Genomic DNA, 22995 nt, shown 5'->3' with positions numbered 1-22995 from the left:
TTGCGTGGGTGTATTCTTTATTTTTAAAAACATTGATGTGAAAGTTGTAGTGTGTTTCAGATTTTTCTAGTAGAATTTGAATTATTTGATGACATTTTCTTGTCGATATGTTAAAAGAAAAACATTTGTTATTTAGATGATTGGAAAGTGCAGATGATTTTCCTAAACCTGGATATGGACAGAAGACTGCTACAAGCTATAGTGATAACGATTTCAATGTTTCTCCATCAAGGATTAGACTTGGAAGGCCTCTCTCTCCCTCGTCAAGGATTTGAGTTGGAAAACATTACTCTCTGGTCTCTAGGTTAAGAGGTGGAAGGGTTTCCTCTCCACCAAGAGTTAAAATTGGAAGAGATTCTTCTCCATCAAGTGTTGGAGGAAGGAGTGCTCCTCTGGCATCATCAAGAATCGGAGTTGGAAGGAATCCTTCTCCATCAAGGATTGTTGGAAGGCTAAATGACAGGAATGTAGAGCAGGATAGGGGGTGGGAAAGGCCTTGGGGTGGGAAAGGTGATGGAGATCACCTCAGGCAACTTGATGCTGCTACTGAGTGTAGTATATGGTTCAACTAATGGATATGATTTGAGGCATCAATTAATGCATGGTGCTCTAATTGATGCCTATGGAAATTACAGGGTCCAAAGATCCTCATGTGGACTACTTTCACATGTACATCCACCTCAGGAAATCGATATAATAAGCAGTAGAATGGTGTCTAGAAACTAGCGAAATTCAGAGGAAGAAGGATACTTGTGGGAGGATATGAGACCAATATTGGAGAATCATGGTAGAGGAAGTGATAACTCAAGGAAAGATAATTATTTTTTAGGTGACCTAAAGAAGTCAGGCATAGAGATAGAGAAAATAATGGGTCTGTAACCTACTCTTCCTAATAGTGATTAGCATATGCATGGACCCTTGTCTCATATGGATAGACCTATGATGAGTTAGAAGGAGAGATGACCTCCTAGAAGGGTAGCCTTCTTTTCTCCTTGGTGTCTTTTTTTATCTAATTAGTTCGATGACAAATTATTCCCAATTCCTTTTTTCGTTCTTGCTTTTTTAGTGATTTCCTTAGCATGTAAATATGAAGGATGTTTGGCAGAATGATGTTTTTCTTAATGTAGGAATCTGAAGAGCACCAACCATCTTCTCTTCTGCAATCAAGTATTTTGTCTTAAAATATCATAGATACTTCCACTGAGACATCGTCTTTGCTGCAAAGTAGTCAAGTTGCATTAGGACATAAACGTGTAATGGTTCGGCCTCCTCACCTGAAACATCAAAATCATAACACAAATTCACAATCAAGGTTGAGAACACTTCAATTTTATGTTCCTGGCCACAACAATTCCAGTTCTGGCTTAGCATATTCATTCAATTTAACTCATTTTGTTGGTCACCCTGTGGCTTCAGCGAATGACTCTAGGTTAATAGGTACACAAATACCATTAGGAATGTTACCAAAATCTCCGGCAAATTCTGGATCTTCCCTTGGCTCTGATCCATGCCATGGATTTTTTATAGCCATCTACTAAGCCTCTTACCACATAAGCTTCATTTAGATCCCCTGATGAGGGCAATAGTGTCCACTTGAAATGTTGGGACATTTCTACATTCTAACACAATTCATATGCATAGCGTATAACACAATTATAGATAGCAGCGAAAATCTACATACTAAAATCATGCTACTTTGTCACTGGATTTGATTGGCAAATCCTCATACAATGTGTATGATAAGTCACATAGGCTTGGAAGGGCAATGTTTGATGATTCCCCTAAGTCCTCATTTGGGTTTGAGAAGGATGGTGGGATGCCTACACAACATACAGTATGTTCAGGTTTTTTTATCTAAATGTTTCGGATGAATCTTTATTTGACACTTAACATTTCAAATGATCTTCATGACCAAATGCCAATGTAAAAGAACTAAGCTGCAACCGCTGCAGAGGCAAGGAGGTGAAGGATAGAGCTCAAAAGAGGCAAATATCCCTAGTTAAGGTGGGATTATATCTTTTATAAAGGTTGCAACCATGCTGGTTACACGCTCTAGCTATTGGATTTTAAAGAATGAGGATTTTTGTTTTTTTCAGTGCCTGGAAAAGCATTCCAAAGTGTATCAATTTTTGGATCTATGTAAGCTCAATTTGGATCTTAAAGAATGTGGATTTTTGTTTTTTTCAGTGCCTGGAAAAGCATTCCGAAGTGTATCAATTTTTGGATCTATGTAAGCTCAATTTTGTATTATTTCTACATTCATTAATCTAAGTTTTGTTAAAGGATTCACTTCAGTTTTTTTAAGTTTCTACCAATAGTCCAAAGATAATTCTACCATAAATACAAGAAACGTGGTTGGTTTGCCCAAATCTCTTGGTTTTAATGCCAAAGACAATGTTGAATCTTGGTTTAAAATTTAAATGCTAAAGGAAATGCAATGTGAAGATATCTAATAAGGAAATTGGGTTGACAATGAAAAGATAAATCTGGAATAAGCATCATACAGAATTAATGCAAATAGTTTGGTTTAAATGTTAAAGACAATGTAATGTTAAGGGCTTTGTGTCTATATATAATCTAATAAGGAAACTTAGTTGATAATGAAAACAATATATATAGAACGACCAGCATGCAGAGACAACAATGGTGCTTTTCATCATAAGGAATCCAATAAAAATTCTAGAATTAGTGCTTTGCATCGTGAGGAACCGGTAGAAATTCTAGGCTACAGTTATATGGACAGAGTCCAGACGGAAAGACTCACCAGCTGTCTTTGACTATGTAATTACCAGCGCTTTATATAGCTGGGGCTATCTAATTACCACTGTTAGTTTGACTTGCCTGAAACTCAACAAAAGTTTGGAAACCCAATTATATTAGATATAATATATTCAGATTCTTTCAAAACAATGAGAGACATTAAATTTTGGCAAGGTTTCGAGTTTTTTCAAGTGGTATACTTATTGGCAAGGTTTCTAGTTTTTTTAAGTAGACATTCAAAAGATTTCAAGGGAGTTTTGAACTTTTCTTTGAGTTTCTAAATTGAAGGGGGAAGGACCAGCATCGTAAGTAATCCAATAGAAATTCTAGATCACTGTTATATGGACAGAATCCAGATAGAAAGGCTCACCGTCTTTGACTATGTAATTAGTCGCTCTTTATATAGTTGAGGCTATCTAATTACCACTGTAGTTTGACAGTCCATCTCTGTGTGTGTGAAAGGATACATTAAATTTTCTCTCAAGACAGCAATCCCCATTTCCTTTTGTTACAATATATAGCATTGACATTATCCTCTGAAGTTGGAGTAGGGAAAGTCTCTCCACCTAATTTGTTATGTCCTTTTCTGGAATCTCAAGAGTCAAGCATGTGTTGTTTTAACAATTCCTTACAAAATAATAAATGGCAACCTCTGGTTTCTCTCTTTGTAAATTTTTGCATTCTGTAGTCTATGTTTGATCATTGTTTGTTCATTCTCCGTTGGTATTTGAAATGTTCTTGATAATGTATCTGAGGCTTCCCAAGACAATAATTCCTCCATGGTTTTTTATAGATGCTTCAAAGAACTTCGTTGACAAATCCAAAATCTCAGACTATGAAGATGGAAATGTTATCATCTCAATGGTTGTCAGCTTTGGTATGCTTCAAATTCATCTATATTCTTATTCGAGCTTTCACATAAGATGGAGAGTCATTGACATCAAGATGACTAGCATTTCTTGTTTTTACAGAGCATGGAAGATCCTGCACTTTTAAGGCAATATAGCACTTTGTCTACTCCAACTCTAGAGCAATTACCGGTATCGATGGACTATCAGCCCCATGAGAATTTTGACCAGGGTGGATCCTTTCAGTCATTCAACCCCATGGAGAATATCAAAATTCCCTCAACAGCATGCCCGGAATATAATTCGGGTGTCAGGTTTTTGGAGGTTACGAGAGGCCTGTGAAAATTCCAAAGGTTAATAATTGGGATTCAACTTCATCTCAATTGCCATTCTCCTCTGGCTACTTGCAAAATTCTGTGCAGAACGTTCAAGTTCAGCAACAACACTGCTTACCCCAACAGCTTGAAAGTTATATTACGAGTCTCCCACAAAGTGAAACAACGGCACCAAGAACCCCCACTATGCAGGGAGAGATCATGGTTTCCAAGGGATCTGCTGGACAGAAGAGTTGTATTTCTCATTCTGGCATTAACCATGGTCTAGATACATTTAATTTGTCTGCAAGAGGAGAATTGTTTTCAACACAATGTTTTTTCATGGGAAATAATTTCCTAGATGCGAATATATCTACTTCAATAATGAATCCTCCAGTGCCAGCAAAGACATCAGGTCATAGTCAGGATCACATTATGAATGAACGAAAAAGATGCGAGAGATTGACCCAGACATTCATAGCTCTTTCGGCTCTTATCCTTGGGTTAAAGAAGGTAATCCTATTGAGATGCACATGAATAATTTTGTGTCTGAAATTCAAGAGCCCATCTGCAATGACTAGAACTGGAATTTTCCATTCTGCAATGACTATCACTCTGCACAGACCTGGAAATTTCCATTCTACAAGAGGAAAATATTAAGCACCATGCACTAGTCAATGGTTGGCTCACTGCCTCTGCGTCTTGTTTATTGGATTTGTTTATTGGATGAGAATAAAGTGATATTCAATCGACAGATAGTAAACCAATCATTAAACAGAGATTGCAAAATAAGAGCACTAAGAAAGCATTATAAGTTGGCTTTCCAATTTGGGTTTCCGGGGTAAACAATGTCTTTGTGTAAGGGCTTCTTTGTGGTTGTGGGGTAATTTCTATGCGTGAAATGCTTTGATTAGCTTTGTTAATGGATTCAATGATGAATGTCTCTATGGTAATGCTAAATACTATGTATGGCTTATTGGCATAGTTACACGGGTACCACTCCCAGGCATTGGAGAGCACATACCCGAAGCTCTCCCTCTCTTGAGAGCTTGGGAGCTGATCGGAAACGCTCCAAAACTGCCGGGAGCTTCAACAGGTACTTTGGAGCTTTTCAGTAGCTTCACTGCAACCGATTTTTGATGTTTTGGGAGCTTCACTGCAATGAATAAGTGCAAACCTAGGTGTATTTGACATTGCCAGCTTGGTTGCTGCTTAAACTGATGGAACTGCGTGAAGGGAAGGGTATGACGCTGAGTTTAGATTTGGATATGGGTCCCCAACTAAGAGAAACAACCTGTTTATGGAGAGCCCTTCTATCCAAATGAAGATGAGGCATCTGGCCAATCCTGATCTGTCATTGGAAAGCTATTCATTATCCTCATATACGCGGATGACAGATGGATATAAAAGAATTTAGGAAGATAGTTGGCCACTCACAAAACCATCATTATCGCCCAAGCTGAATGGACAAAAGATGGAATACTAAAGAAAAAAAATAGTTGAAATTATGAAATATAAATATTATTAAAAAAATAATTTTTAATTTAATTTTCATATTTATTCAAGTATAAAATATATATTAACTTGGAAATTTATAATTTTATTATACAAACTCTTTTTAAAATAACATTGGATTTAAACTCTATTGTTTTAATTTTTTTTAATTACTATTAATATATATTTTATTTTTTCTCATCTCTATTATAATTAGATGTAATATATATAATATTGGTGAGGTTACATCAAAGGCTAGGAATTGAACCAATGACTTAACATATAGCATTGCATGAAATCACCTAATAATCAAGCAATAACAATCTTTTTTCCAGTTTGGGAGTTCTGCATGTTTCTTTGCTCTGAAGGAATTTGATTGAGAAATTGTTATGGATTAATATTTTGATTTTTTGGGGCAATGTTTCAAAGTTCAATCTTTTACATGTTTCTTTGCAAGATAGAATTTGATTGGCAAGTTTTGGATGGAAATAAATAAATTATTTTATTTTTATTTTTAATATATATTAAATTTTAATATATTATATTATTACTGCTGCCAACTTGACGTTTCTTGTAAATTTGGGCAATACTTCTACCCGTGCTACTACCCGTGCTAGATACTCGTTCCTACATACCAGAAACTTGTGCAACATCGCTTATTGGTGTTCTTAGCTACAGTTAGTGTGCTACTTACGGTTGAAATGATGGTTAAAATGAAGAATTTCCAACTATATTTCTGATAGCGTCACTCATAGACTATTCTTCCTGTGAAATACAACAACTATGTAATGATTGTTGTCCATTTCGTGTTGAATTGAGTTCAGCGACAATTAGAATCTTGAGGCTGCAATTTTCAATTTAAGTTTCTGATTATACATATCAAGTACAAAAATTCGGTGATGCTGTAGCCATTAGCAGTTAAACCATTACTTAATCATGATTGAATAAGCTTGAGATTGTACATAGTACATAGATCCACAGTTCACTTACAGTGCTCAGAAATCATTGGAGATCCTGGAGAAACTGACCAGGAGAAAAGCATCGGCTAAGGGTCAAGTTTCTTGAAAGAAAAGTTGATATGAACACGAAAATCAACTCAGCAAATGAAGTCTATATGCTTATAAGAAAATTGACTTACAAAGTGTAGTCGAAAATTGACTTAGCAATTTTATAAGAAAATCGACTCAACAAGTGAAGTCAAAATGCTTATGAGGAAATTGACTTAGCAAGGTGAACTCAGTTTTATAAGGACAGAAATGGACTCAACAATATGAATTTCGAAAGTGAAATCAACTCAACAAAGAGAATGAGGCAATTTCCCGAGCCTTTCTCTCATGTCTCCAAGACAAGTTGCAAGGGCTAAAACAACCATGATTTCACTAGCTACATATATATCAAAACTAGTTTGTCTCACCATTCCTTTCTCATATGGTCCTTGACCAACTGTAATTTTCCTTAAGAAACAATAATTGACATATATAACTCTTCTCCAAGTAATGGATTCCGGATCTATGTCAAACCTAGCAAATTTGTTTACATCTTCGGGAGTGAGATCATCAGGATAATCCTTATGAATGTCCAATTTCTCTAGATGTTTCTTCATGATTTTTGCAAAAGTTTGTTTCCCTTCTTTGTTTATGGGGCATACTCTATTAAATAGTGTAGTGTCTGATTGGGTTGCGTCATGAAAAAAGCGTGTATCGATATCAGCTGCAAGAAGATTGTTTGCAGCTACAATTGCATGAATATCTCCTGTCAAGTGGAAGTTGAATTAATCCACTGGAATTACTTGACTGTATCCCCCCCTGCAGCTCTTCCTTTTATTCCAAAGGTTGGTCCTTGACTCAATTGACAGAGACATGCCACAACCTGCATCAAATAAGGTCAGTGTTTTCACTGCATGCCATATCAAAGAGACAGACTTAAGTAGAGGAGAAAGACTCATCTGTAACCAAGAGATTACCCAGACAACGCTTGGAAGTTGGTGCACATCCAGTGGCTGTAACTCTGTCCATGAAGATGGGGAGTCTGTGCCATTGAATGTGCAACCAGTCGAGTCCTGTCAAGTCCAGTTTTTCTCTTTCAATGAATTACACATGCACAAGCAATTGAATTTTGATAATGACCATTGACCAACCTACAGAATTGGCCCTGGAAACAAGATATGACAACTTTGTCCTCTTCAGTCCTCCTTGGACTGAGGAATGCAATGCAATGATAAAATGCATCGAGAACATTTCTCAAAAGAAAGGCCATCAATGCAACAGCTCGAACTTATGAAAAGATGACTCCATGATGTTCTAAATGTCAATTCGCTGTTTTCAGTGATTGGTTGCAAGATCTCAATACTTGAAGTCTTGAAGAAATGAAAGCATTCATCAATTAACAGCGAGATCTAAGAAGTTAGACTTTTCTGTTTATGTTCTTCCAAATAATTAATCGTTGACCCAATGAAAAAACTATTAATTTTGATGCCCTTTAGATTCCCTCTTTCAGTTCAGTATACTACTGGGTTTTACATATCAATAAAATAAATAAAACCACTAAATAATGTGGAGTGTTCACAGATCAGCCAACCAAAAGCATTCCATTCAATCAATTTGTTCAGCCAAAGACTTTGCCTGTATGAGATGAAAAGATAAGTTCAGAAAGGTGACCTTTTGGCCCAAGTAGGTACCAAGTGCTTGACATAGGCCAACATTTGTGGTGGACTTTCCTTCCCCTAAAGGAGTGGGAGTAATTCCTCCAACTATCACATAGAATCCATCCGGGGAATGTTGTAGCTCCTCTACCACACACACTCAAAAGAACCTGCAAATCCAATCTAATAAGATACAATGGAATCATATTCAGCTGAACATATGCATAATAGGCTGTGGATCTACATCTAGAATGAAAATTAATGGCATCAATCCATTTATATGGTTGATGATGATGAAATGAGATAGGGGTGTTTCAGGGAGGAAATGAAAGCAACAAAAAGGAGTTGAAAATAAAGCAAGTGATCATACATTTTCCTTGTGTCTTCCATACAACTCGTAATGGTGGGATTGAAGTCCAAGCTCATGTGCAATGCCCGATATGTGATGAGGTTAAGTTTCCAAAGAGAAATGGACCTACACATGGAATCAACTAGCCAGTTGAAAAAATAAACTAGCTAAGGAAATCATATCAGCTAGAAGGGGAGTCAATCATTTGTTCGGTTGAAGGAATCCACACACTTTTATGTTTGAAGGTTTTGAATTTTTGCAGCAGGGATTTGAGTAGGCTTGTCTTCTTTTCCTTTATTAGCGACCTCCATATGTGGATTTTCGAATCTGATGTTTTGAGCTTTGCCCACTGGTTCCTTAGGTGGAATTAAAGTGGATGGTTGATCAGAGGTTATGTCTACAATTGTGGGGCTAGAAGGTTTTAGGTTTTCCCTAGGGAGAATTTGGAGGATTTTTTAAATAGGGGCTTCTTTTATTTTCTTGGGTTGATTTTGTACAATTTTCTTGGTTTGGTCAGGGACATCAGCATTCTTTTTTCTCCTTAGGTTATACTGTTTATGAACTTCAAATATGGCAAAATCATATCCTTGTTTTAATCAAATGGTTCCCCAAACTGTAATTGTAATTGTTGCAGCATATATAGTTCCTACTCATCCTGGGCTAGAAAAACAGTGTCCTCATCATTTATTCCCATTAGGTTAATTTGTGTATCTTGTTCTGGATCTTCTGGATGGGATGTCTCTGCATAATTTTCTTGAAAAGGAGGCCTAATGTTCTTATTCAGTCCATTTTTACCAATGTTTTGGTTTTTTCTAAAATTTGGGTTTCTAGCTAGAGGTGCTTGTTGGTTATCCCATTGGGTTTCCTTTCTATGTTCTCTATTCTATCCATTAGTCTTTCCATACTTTTGGCTAAACTATCTCTTTAATGTCATATGGTGAAGTTTCATCCTTTGCAATTCCTCTCCTTTCATTTCTAACTCTAGCCCTTTTAGCTAACAAATTAGCTTCTACACTAATTGTTACACTTTTCATTTCTTCTAATGTTGAGGGGTTTCTTTCCCTAAGTTGGTATGCCATATCTGTGTCAAAACCATCAGGGAAATTTATTAATTCTAAGTCAGGTGGGGGTCTAAGGTTAACTGGGATTGCATTATATATATTATTGAATCTAGTGCAGTAATCTTGAACAATTTCAATAGGCCCTCTTCTAATATTCTCATATTCTAAAAGGATTTGTAAGGGATTCTTTTTCTTTTCCCAGCTATCAATAAATAATCTTTGAAAATTTGTCAAGTCTGCAATATGGTTGGCAGGAAAGGCTTTGAACCAATTCTTGACATCGCCAATTAAAGTTTGGAAAAAGAGTCTCATCTGGACATCTGCTTCATCTATTTCATGCAATTCAAAAAAGTCAGACATCTTGTTTACATGTTGTTGGGTAGTGTAATGACCAGTAGCATCAAATAGGAAAATCTTACTCTGATAATCTGCAAGCATAGCATGAAGTTGGGTAGGTAAAACAAGAGGAGCATATATGTTTTCCATTGCTGTAAGTTGGGAGAGGCTGAGATGTGGGGTTGAGGTACTTGGAGATGATGCAGCAATGGATGAAGAACCAAGACTAGTAGATGATGAATGGGTAATGATAGGTTGGTGAGGGAGTGTAGGTATAAATGGTGGTGAAGAATGGACTTCAGAAGGTATTATTGTTGAAGCTGAAGGGAACAATGGTGAACTAAAAGTAGTGGACAATTTTTTAGAAAGCTCAGGGGTCATGGCAGTATTAATAGATGATTTTGGAGATTTCAGAATATAGGCTAGATATGTAGCTTTAGTCTTACCTCCTAATCTCGATGCACTCCCAGCTGGATACTTGAAATAACTTCCCAAGTATAATGGAGAAACTAGTCCTTCTGTTGAAGACCATATTCAAGCCTTTTTAGACTTTGTAGATAACATGAATATTGAACAAGAAAATGTTTACATGAGGTTGTTTGTACAATTACTTGAAGGAAATGTGAGAATTTGGTTTAGGCAGTTACCTGCAAATTCCATTAGAAAATGGGAAGAGCTTACAAACATATTTAAAAACCAATGGGGTATTAAAAAAGATCCTCTTTACTTTCTCACTGAGTTTGATGAACTTAAAATAAATTTTGGTGAACCTGTATCAAACTTTATCAAAAGATTCAATAAGCTTTATCATAAAATGCCCCATGATTGTAAACCCCCTGTAGTAGCAGCAAAGTCTAGATTTTATAAAGCCTTTGATGATGATTTTGTTGTTATGTTGAGAGAGAGAACTTCAAGAACTCTTGAAGCTATGCACACAAATGCTATTGAGGTAGAAGCAAATAGGGCCGCTTCAAATTCTTTGAAAGCTAAAGAAGAAAAGGCCCAAAGAAATCTCAAATCGACACCAAAGGCTTCTAGTTCCTCTAAGACTAAAACTGAAGATTCTAAAATAGATGAAATAACTTCTCTTCATAGAAATCTATCTAATATAATTTCCAAGGTTGAGACTCAACCTAGGACAATCCAACAAACAGTTACCAGACCCCAAAATCAAAATCAAGGCCAGTATAAAAGAAATCCACAATTAAAAATTCTTCAGAGCCCTAGTAATGATCAATAGATTCCCACTCCTTTGTTGATAGATGATCAGCAACCTGATGATAATACTATGACCATCACTGAAGATATAAATAATATGGATACTTCCTCTAATCAAACAGTTATTATTCCTCTTACACAATAAAATCAGGTTTAAGAAGATCAAGAATCTTCACAGGTTTCTAAATACCATGCCTTCTCTGAATTTTTAATTGCAGAGTTGAACAAAAGATATGACCTTCAGCCTAGGCCTGGCCCTGTAAGACCTCCTAAGAAAACTCCAATAATTGAACCTCATGCCAAAACTGCTCAAACTCAAATGACTTTCATTCGACCATTAGAACAGTCAATTGATACTCCTCAAAATGACAAAAATGCTTTGACTACATTTAATGTTGAAAAAGAGTTAGAAAGAGTTAAAATCCCAATTCCTCTTTCAAAACTTTCTAAAAACCCTAGGTATAAAAATCAGGTCTCCAAATGGATACAAAATACCTCGGTTGATGTTGAAGGTGATATCATCAGTCTGCAAGATGAAAAACCAGCAATTGTTGTTGGCCTTAGCTGAGATATGATAGATGAAATAGTGCCTCCTTTCTATGTAACTCTTAAGACAAATGATTCCATGTTGTATAATTATATGCTTGATTCTGGAGCATCACATAACCTCATGCCAAAAACTATCATGGATCATTTGAAACTTGACATAACTAGATCTTATCATGACTTGTACACCTTTGATTCTAAAAGGTTGCCTTGCTTAGGATTGATTAAGGATTTAGTAGTCACCCTTGCCCAAATCCCAGTGAAAAGTGTAGTACTTGATATAGTTGTCAAAGATATCCCTCCCAAATTTGGAATGCTCCTTTCTAGGTCTTGCTGTGCCAAATTAGGGGGGAACTCTTCACATGGATATGTCCTATGCTACTATTCCAGTGTATGGGGGAGAACAACTAAGATTATATAGAGAGGTGAGATTTGTGCACATTGTTTACAAAACAGACCAGCCAAGGAACCATCCCATTTATGCAATTGACCAAGATTTTGGTTGCTTTCAACTGTCTTCAAATCAAGTGCATGATACTCAAGTTAAAATTGAAGATGTAATTGAAAGTTCAACACTAAATGAAACTGATATATGGAAACTATTTTTTGATGGCTCTTGTACAAAACATGGAGTAGGAGCCGTAGTAGTTTTAATTTCACTAGAAAAAGGAAACATTACCCAATCATGTAAGCTTGACTTCAAAGTTACAAACAATGTGGCTGCATATGAAGCTTTCCTTTTGGGATTGCAATTAGCCAAAATCTTAAATGTTCAAAACTTAAGTGGTTTTACTGATTCAGAACTTATTGTCAAACAAGTGAGAAATGTTTGCCAGAATAAACACTGCAGACTTAGGTCTTACCGAAATGAAGTATGGGATTCAGTTGAAAACTTTGATGCTTTTAATTTGACTTATATTCCAAGAGATCATAATATTCATGCAGATGCCTTAGTTGTTTCTGCTAGTCATTTGTAATTCCTGATCAAACTAATTTACTCTACCAAATACAAGTCAAGTATAAACCATCTATCCCAGACAATCTAAAACACTGGTAGATATTTGAAGATGATGAACATTTCAAATCTTTTATGCAAGTTGTAGATCAATTTTCTGTTCTACAAATTAATGAAGACAGATCCAAAATAAATAAAAATACAAGTGGGAATGATACTTCAGATTTCAATTCAAAAATTGTTGATCATGATATTATTCAATTGTCTAACAATTTTATTCCCAAAGACTTGATACCTTTAGAAAAATTGTTTGATCATAATGATGTCCTCTAAAATTATCAGTCCATTTCTTCGAAAGAAGACATAGAAGAAATTAACATTGGAACAAATGATGATGTCAAAAGCATCAAAATCTTTGCATCTCTAGACCCTCAGATTAAAACTCAATATCTTAAGTTAATTCAAAATTATAAGATGGTTTTCCTTGGACCTATGATGATCTAAAAACCTATGATACTTCATTAATACATCATAAGATCCCTTTGAAGCCAAAAGCAATACCTTATCAACAGAAACTTAGGAGGATTAATACAGCCCTTCTACCAATGGTAGAAAAGGAAATTAAGAAAATGCTAGATGCCCATATCATTCTCCCTCTTAGATATTCGAATTGGGTTGCAAATTTAGTTCTTGTTAGGAAAAATAATGGAGAAATCAGACTTTGTATGGACTTTAGAAATTTGAACAAAGCATCATTAATCAGTTACTTCAAATGGTTTCAACAGCACACAGACTTTCTATGCTTGATGGTTTTTCAGGTTATAATCATGTAAATGTTGATCTAGCAGACAGGGAAAAGACAAACTTCACTACACCCTAGGGTACATTTATGTACGCTAAAATGCCATTTAGCTTATCAAATGCTAGAGCAACATTTCAGAGAACTATGGATGTAGATTTTATGGGTCAGGTAAACAAATTTGTGGTTGTCTATCTTGATGACATTACTGTTTTCTCTAAATCTGATCATAAACATCTAAAGCACTTGATCAAGATTTTTGACGGTGTAGGGAATTTGGGATATCATTGAACCCTAAAAAGTCTTTGTTTGCTATCAAAGAAGGAAACCTGTTGGGCCATATAATCTCAAAGGAAGGAGTGGTAATTGATCCCAAGCATGCGTCTACCATTGAAACATTGACCTTACCTAGAAACAAGAAATACATTCAAGCTTTTTTGGGCAAAATTATTTTTTTAAGGAGATTCATCCCAAATTATGCAGAGATTTTAAAAGAGATAATTGACATGCTCTGAAAGGATCATGAAGTTAAATGGACTGTCTCTTCCAGGCATGCATTTGATCAAATCAAGAAAGCTATCTCTGAAGCTCCCACCTTGGCCAGCCCTGATTATACTAAACCATTAAGTATCTTTTATTTTGCCTCAGAAACAACCATTTCTGCTATTCTATTACAAAAGAATGAAGATTCCAATGACCAACCCATAGCCTTTTTCAGTAAGGTTATGAGATATGTCGAGCTTAAGTATGACATAATCAAGAAGCAAGCCTATGCACTCATTCAAGCCCTGAAATCTTTCATGATGTATGTCCTACATTCACCTATTACTGATTATGTTCCTAATGGTGCTATAAATATCGTTTTAACTCAACCTCACATTGATGGGAAAAGAGGTAGGTGGATCACTCGAATACTTGAGTTTAATCTAACTATCAAAACTACAAAGCTAGTAAAAGGCCAAGGACTAGCCAAGCTTCTAGCAAAATCCAATTGCAAAGTGCTTGGAATCAATTCTATTTTAGAAGTACAAGGGAGAAATCCAGAAGAACCTTCTGCCCTTGCACAAGGGAAGAATCCACAAGAACCTTTCCTAATTTCAAAAGGGAAGAATCCACAAGAACATTTCCCAATTTTACAAAGGAAGAATCCATAAGAACCTTCTATCCTTGTAGAAGGGGAGAATCCACAAGAACCTTCTCTTCAACCTGAAGAAAAGAATCCACAATAACCTTTACCTTCAAATCAGATCAACCCTTTACATATTGATGACAAATTTCTATTGTCAGATTGGTATCAAGACATTGTAAATTTTCTACTCCATTTTAAATGCCAGACATCATTCTCCAAAGCCCAGTGTAAAACTCTTAAATTTAAAGCAGTCAAGTACTGCATCATAAATGAAAATTTGTACTAGAAATATCCACTGAATATTTTGTTATTATGTGTAACAGAATCAGAAACTGAAGGAATCATTGGTTACTTTCATACAGGATTTTGTGGAGGACATTATTCTTGGAGAGCAACAACATACAAGATTTTAACGGGAGGATTTTATTGGTCAACATTGTTCTTGAAAGTAGGGGCAAAGGTCAGAGGTTGTGTTCCTTGGCAAATGTTTGCGGGTAACCAAAAACTAGCAGCTCTTCCACTAGTACCATTAGTAATCTCAGCACCTTTCCTTCAATGGGGATTATATTTTGTTGGAGAAATCCATCCCACTTCAAGCAATCAGCATAGATGGATCCTCACTACAACAGACTACCTCACTAAATGGGTGGAAGCAATTCCAGTAAGAAATTCTACTGATTCAATAGTAATTAAATTCATTGAAGAAAATATCTTATCTAGGTTTGGTTCCCAACTCAAATTGTCACAGATAATGCAACAACATTCTCTAGTGTTAAAATGATTGAGTTTTGCCAGAAATATCAGATTTTGTTACATCATTCAACTCCATACTACCCTCAAGGTAATGGCCTCGCAAAGTCCTCAAATAAAAGTCTGGTGAAATTAATAAAAAAGACCCTAGCAGATCACAAAAGGAGCTGGGACTCTCATTTAATTTATGCAGTATGGGCAAATAGAATAACTCCAAAAAACTCCACTGGAAAATATCCTTTTCAGTTAGTTTATGGGAAAGATGCAATTTTTCCCATGAATTTGGCTTTCCCAGTTTTAAAATTCTCGCATGACTCAACAGACGAACCTGATGATTTTTCAAGAAGGATAAATCATATTATTGAACTAAATCAAAACAAAGATGAAGTTCAATACAAATTGAAGAAATATCAGAATAATATGAAAAGCCTATTTGACAGAAGAGCCAGGGAAAGGGACCCCAGGGAAGGTGACCTAGTTCTAAGATGGGACTCCAGGAGGGAGGAAAAGGGAAAGCATGGTAAGTCTGATAGCCTATGGTTTGGTCCTTTAGCAATTGCTGAAGTGAAAGGAAACAACACAGTTGTGCTACAAAATCTTAAGGGACTATATTCCACTTATCCTGTAAATGAAAGGTTTCTCAAATATTTCATTCAATACTAAGAAGTTGGAATACATTTCATTGTAAAAACTCTGATTTTTTTTACTTTTCAAGATGTCAGTGAGATTTTTTACAACAAAGGACTCCATAACCTGAGGAGAAGGCACATAGATCTGCAGGTTCTCTGCATTCTACAAGAGAAAGCAGTCCCCGGTTGGAGCCAATGTTGTAGCATCTTTTTTGGTTTTGATAAGTTAGAATAAATTAGACAAAAAATGAAAATATATTTACAAAATGTTAAGACAGGATGTGGACAAAAGAAGAATATTGAATAAAAAATGTTAGGAAAATATTTTGATAAATATGTCCATATCAAAGAAAATGTTAGGGTAGATGCCCTAAAAAACGAAGGCAAAATAAAATGTTAGGTTATACAAAAAAGAAAAAGAAATCAACTCTGAAAGTGTTGCAAATCTAAATGCCACTACTTTGTTCTAAATTTAGTTTGAAAAATAATAGTTGTGTGCAGTTTGTTTAGGTGCCACACTAGGTTATTTTATCCAATTATATAATTGAATCATAATTGGATTTGTTTTAAATTAATTCTCATAGGTAGAAAATAAATTGGCTCAACAGTTTAATCTGAGCCAATGGAGGGAATAAGTTATAGAGATATATTGTTCATAAAAAGAAAATATTGGGTTGCTAGTTCAAATGCACTCTGAAAAGATAAGTAAAAATGTTAGGAATAGAAGGGTAGGTAGAAATGTGAAAGTTTAAGATGATGAAATGGTTAATTCCTAAAGATCAAAACATGAGGAAACATATTGATGATGGGAGTTTGAATAACCAAAGTTTTAACCTTATGTTATTTCATTCATATCCTATCACTTCATTCGTTAAAATCACCCGGACCCACAGCCATTGCATCCACCTATCATATCGCAACCCCACCATTCATTCCCCGCTCACATGTTAAACTCCCTCCACCTCACCTCTCATACCGCACACTCCTCCGCAATCATACGGCCCACACTCCCTTTCAACCCTCATTCGCCATCTGAAGTTTATCGACAGTGTGAGGCCCGAAATGGGTAGTCTTTAATACCGCCTACATAAACCACAAAACTCACCTTTTAGTCTTTCCGGACCAAAAATCCCAAAACCAAAAACCACTCCGTCTTACCCTCGAACGCAGTATCCTTCATAGCCATTTACCGCTACCCCACGTCACCTCCATGTCACCTTCCACTTCATATCTCTCATCCAATCATCTGCCGCCTATTCGTTGCCCATTTATTTCCGCTCCCATGCATTTATAGCCAAATGTCCGTTAATTAACCCGTTGGATAATTAATGAACTTTCAAACGTTTGGCGCCACCCTCCCACTCCATTTTTCTCTTTACAAACATTGTGCCATACGTTTCAGAGGTTACACAGTTAACTTCTGCGACCAAGATTATTCTACAAGCCCGCCTGCTCAACATCTCAGCCACTGTCCAACATTCTAACAACCACTTGTCCTGTTCGCAAGCAAATCTTCTAGGTCCACTTGTTAGTTACCTGTCTCCACTTTGGTAACTCCTTTTATCATTCTGTCATTTACAGTCCGCAGTTTTGTTTGACAAAATGCCTCCCAAGGGAAAAAACAATCGCAGAGGTTTCAAATCCTCTAATTCACCCACAGATTTATTTCCACCATACTCCATTAGTTGACAAGGATTGCAAAATCATTGAGACTTCTTCTCAATTTGATTTATTTGAAATTTATTGCTGGTGGGGAGAGCAGCCAATTGACCAGAGTGATGAAATTGGGCTCTGGGAATCCCAATTACCCTGCTATATTTTTCCACAAATACACAGAGCTCCAGAGTTTGTGAGAAAATACCAAGAATCCTATGATCCCAGCCAGAGAGTCATTATCACACCTACTGGAGAAATCATTTATCCCATTAACGCTGATTTAATTGAGAAAATGTTGCAAGCCCCTGCCACTATACCAACTCATCCTTTTTCCCATGAAAACCTGATAGAAGCTTATAACAAACAGGACTTTACCAAGAGATCCCAGACCTTGGAATTGTTTTTAGCAATTGGTAGTCCTCTACCAAAGAGAAATCCCCCTTATGATTCATCTATGTTTCCTAATAGATCCAGGCATATTACTACTATCCTGTCCTATTTGCATGGTTATCACTCTGATCAGTCTGTCAATGAAGCCATCCTTGGTTTCTTATCCATGTTTTCCTCTAATTCTAAGCCTACTGTTATTTATGATTTCATTCATTTCATAACTGAAACCATACATGAGTAGTTTTTCAAATTTAACTTTGAAGAAGTATTCATGTATGTTTCAGTACTTGTGTATCTTTTTATATATTTTCAGGGAGACAAATTCCCATTTCCTAGGCAGAAACTTGATGAAGAAGGACAACAATAGTCAGTGATTTTTTGGACTTCAATGGGGATGAAGGAGAAAGAAGAATTCACATACAAGCAGTTCTTAGAGATATTTAGTCATCAAGCCCTAAGCCTTATGAGCAACACTCCATTACCAAGGATCAGTGAGGCGATTGTTAAACAACTTCAGTTCATAGATCAAGTTGCAACAAGAGATTGGTATTGCTATCAAAACTACACAGAAATTAGGGTTTTTGGCTGTGAGCTCCCACCCTACAAACTGCCAAAGTACCTCCCTGTTAGAATCTTTGCACTGGAGTACTCGAGGCAAAGATTGAATGCATATGAAGTACATTTTGTAGCTGCCAAAAATATATCGCAATTTAAGCTCAAAGCTCAAGTTGGTTCCTTCATTTGTAATACCAGGGCAGCAGGGGAGGAAGCAGATAAGTTGTTAAAAGAAATGAAATTTGCTCTCAGTTTCTCTTGGTCATATGACCCATTGGGAGTCATCTCCAAACTGAGGGTGGAAATTAAGTTCACACCATATCATCATACAGCTAGGCCTGAGATATAATAGTTCAAGAATCAGTTGGAATTGGCAGAGAATACCCTCCAGGAGGCTGAGGAGTAGGAAGTCTCTACATCAAATATGCAAACCCCAACTGCACAAGAAAAGATAACCAAGAGAGGGAGGGATGATCCAGATTTAAACAGGAACGCAACAAATTACAGAGATAACCATATACACAAAGATGCAGCGGAAATAATACTTCATTTCATTAATGGAAAATACTGAAATATGCTTACAAACAGAAATGGCAATAAACTAGCTAGGGCGATGGTAGCTTATCTCTGAGAAGAGATGTGATGGCTACATGCCTCTGAACTTTGTTACAATGAGGCTCGAAGGCCTATTTATTGTTGAGAAACAATGGGAAAACCCTTAACATTCCAAAACCTAACCCTAGGAGATGAAACGCCAAACTGTGGGCCCCGTTTGGGGGTAAGTTGGTACATCAACTTCCTGGGGTCGTAACTTTGGCATATGATCTCCGTTTGACGCGTACAATAGCTCATTAGAAAGATCTATCCAAGCACTATCATTGTTGGAACGGGCAACACCAGTCCATTCCATGGACTCGTGTTGCCCTCGGATTCCCCAAAAAACGTCGTTTAGGGCCTCAAAACGGCTCCGGAAGTTCAGGACCCGAAAAACTGCTAAAAATAGTAAGTTGTGCTACAATTAAGGAAACTGAAAATGCTGAGAAAGACAATGGTGGGGGTCCAGTTGGACTTGGCAGGTGGCCACCAATATCCACCTGGATCAAGGGAGGAACAATCTTCACCTGCAGCAGAGGCAACAAGCCAAAGCCTCAAAATCTTTCACAGGAAAAAGAAACAAAGGGTCCCTATGAATATTGATTCACAATCTGGTGAACAGTCTATACAATCTCCAACTCAAACTATCACTTCTCATGAACAGTAGATAGTCCAAATTGTTGGAGGCATTCCAGAGAATAAAGAGGAAGACATCTTCCATGTATTTAGTGAAATCAAAAGAAAGAATGAAGAATTGAAGTTAAATACTTACACCCAATTCTGAAAGCATTCTTCCAACTCTCAAGCCAGGCTTCTTTCAGTCATCAACTCTGAGAAGGGGAAGATGCAAATGGCTTTCTTGTAGGCCCAAGTTCCTCAGCCCAGAACTATAGCACAATACCAGAAACATACTTCTTTTTAGTTTAATGTCCAGGATGTGCATCCAATTGATCAAATTGATATGCACAAATAGAATGGAAAAATGATTGCTTCAATCTTGACAAACACTGCTATGAGTTTTTCAAAAATGTAGGTTACATTGGCCAACATTCATTCACAATTAAAGTTGGAGAAGGTCTCCTCATTAGCAAAGGATACCAAGATTCAGTCTTTGGAAAATCTAGTGCTAAGGATGGGATATGATCCCTCAAACGTAAATGCTGCAGAGGAGCTCATTAAGAAAAAGAACACTGAGGTTGCAGCATTAAAGAAACAACTGAATTTACCAGCATCTGAGGATCCAATGGCTAAAGAAATCGAGTTGACAGAGACTCAAAAGTCATATATGATGAAGCTCATCATAGAACAAAATTTGCAAATAAAACAAATGGAACACCAGATGGAGAAATTGGTTAAGGAGAAGGAGGAAGCTATCATGAACATTTAAACTTCAATGGATGTAGTTTCTCTTGTAGTAGTTCCCATCACCAAAGTTTCTACCAAAGCCACTACATCAATAATAGGTACAACAGAAGGAGTTGAACAACTTACTAAAGCTTTTCAGAGCCTATCTATTCAGACAAGAGAAATCAATAAACTAAAGGATGAACTCAAAGAATTATGGCTTATGAAGTCTATATCAGAAAGTTCACACACAACTGAAACAAACAGACTCAAAGGCCAAGTGGAAGTGTTGAAGAAAGAACTCACAGATTCCTTCATAGGAAACAAGTTGGGTTTAGCAAAAGGAATTCTATGGGAAGAAATCATAGAAGCAATCAAGGAGATTTGGCCCTCCATTAAGATAGTATTCAATTAGAAAGATCTCTTGGAAAAAGCTTAGGAAGCAGTGGAATCCATAACTAGGCAGCTGGAGGATATGCTAGAGACTGCCTCTGATATAATCAAATTTCTGAATTCCAAGGATGACTATGAGCTTGAGGAGTTAAGGATAAGTGACAGAACTACAACAATATTAGAGGTAAAGAAGATTATCACTAAGAAAAATCTCACCCTTCAGCTACAAGAAAAGTGCAGTAATGTCAACAACATTGTTCAAAGATTTTTCAACAAGATTGAACCTTTGGTCAGAAAAGGTTTACCTTCTATGATGGTTATTAATGATAAATTGATGCCAATTGAGGATTATGTCAATAAATTAATATAGGTGGGCACCCATGCAGCTTCAGTCGCCAATATCAAAGGATCAACAACACCAACTCTCATAGTAAAAACATTCAGGGATTCTTTATTCTTCCTACATGAAATCAAGCATATATTTTTGGTAAAACCCACTTTTACTAAGTATACCGAGATGGATGAAATATACAGGAGGGAAACAAATATTTCTATCCCAGATAAGAAACGTTGGGAAGAATTAATAGATTTACTTGATTAAAGATAATTGAACAACATTCAATTTTTGAGGGAACAGTCAGCTAGCTTCAACCACTCTTCAAATTTTTCAGTAATAGTCATCAAACAACGTAGCACCAAAGTAGTTTCAAATCATTAGACAGTTTTATTTTTGATTTTGTAAATAATCTATTTTTGTAGAAGCAGTTCAGGATATTTTTCGTCCTACTATTGTATAAATAACTCTCTTCATGAGTTATTCATGGTTGCACCCTTGAAGATGCATTCCTAGACATCTGATGTAATTAATCTTTCTAGATCATTAATATAAAGAAAAGTATTCTAAATTCTATTTTACAGAGTTTGTGTTTCCTGTAAGTTTTTCCAGTGTCATTCATTATGTTTTTTCTTCATATACTTGTGTCTTGTAGAGATAACTAGGTAGGAATAATTGTATTTCAATATATTCCTACAAGCTTTCTGAAGTGATAATCTATAAAGAGAATGAATTAATGGACTGTTTGTTTAATTAATTCCCTCAAAATCAATAAATCATCATTATCTTTTGTAAGCTCATGTGTATTTTCTCAAACCTTTAAACATAGTTTAAAGGTTTTCATACTTATGATTATTTAGCTTTCAATTTGAAAATTGTGGCAATCATATTACTTTTCTGTTTCTACTCATCATCTTAAAAGCTATTTCCCTATGTAAATATTTATAGAAGCCCTCTACTGAGATATTGATATTGTTCAAGAGGTTAGGCACATCAGTTCTATATCTATTTCATCCATTAGTCTCCCAAATTAAAACAAAACCGCCAAAACATTTATCTTAGATGCGTTGGCATAATGGCTGACCATTATTATCTCAGAGATACAACATCAAACTGGTGTCGTTGCTAGGGATTCGAATTTCATTAAGTTTTCCTAGGACAACAATAGGTATTCTATTCCTTTAAGGTGATTAAAGGTTTAGAAAGTTTAAAATCCTTCACTTGGAGACTCCATTCTTCCAAATTGGCACCTTTTAAGCACACCAAATCTCGTTCAGAGGTCGACTTAGTTGATCCTCTGTTAGACCCTAAAAAAATTCTAAGAAAAGATATTTCTAAAAGGGGAAATCAACCCTCTTTTTAATCCTCTTCAATCTTGTAGTCTGAAGATTTAGCATCATTTGATCCTTATAGTGACATTCCACCCAATCCAGATTACTCCCACCTATCACCTAGGGTTGCTGAACTCTTAGATAGGGGAGTTGATTTTAAATTAGCATTCCTTATTCATTCATTTGAATCTCATCCAGAACCCTCACTACCATTAGAATCACCTAAAACTGAGTCTGACTTGGGTGTTAATTTACCAGAATACAAACCAACAAATTTCATATCCCCTACCATTTATTTATTTCCACCCACTTTCGCACAACCTGAAGCTTCTACTTCTGAACAACCTAAAGAGACCCTCTCTGTGTATTCAAATCCACTCTTTGAAACAAAGGAGGGTATTCATCCATAGGTCCAGAAGATAGTTCTTAAGACTCCTTTGAAATCATTCAGGAGATTCCCCCCTTCTTCACCTCCATCTAGTTCTTCACCCCCTCAATCACCTTTTTCAACCCCTTCTTCATCTTCTTCAACTTCTTCATCCACATAAACACCTCATCCACCACCTCTC

General features: G+C 36.2%; 1 pseudogene; it reads left to right on the top strand.

Moving 5' to 3' along the window:
* Nucleotides 1–3553: 3553 nt before the first annotated feature.
* Nucleotides 3554–22995, top strand: part of LOC149243948 (uncharacterized) — a 28467-nt pseudogene continuing 9025 nt past the window's right edge.

The sequence above is a fragment of the Pinus tabuliformis genome, chromosome 8, assembly GCF_031772625.1.
Source record: "Pinus tabuliformis cultivar Carrire ecotype Pingquan chromosome 8, CPIR1, whole genome shotgun sequence".
In the NCBI taxonomy this organism is placed as follows: domain Eukaryota; kingdom Viridiplantae; phylum Streptophyta; class Pinopsida; order Pinales; family Pinaceae; genus Pinus; species Pinus tabuliformis.
The sequence above is the reverse complement of the archived record's forward strand: the minus strand, read 5'-3'. Positions and strand labels throughout refer to the sequence as shown.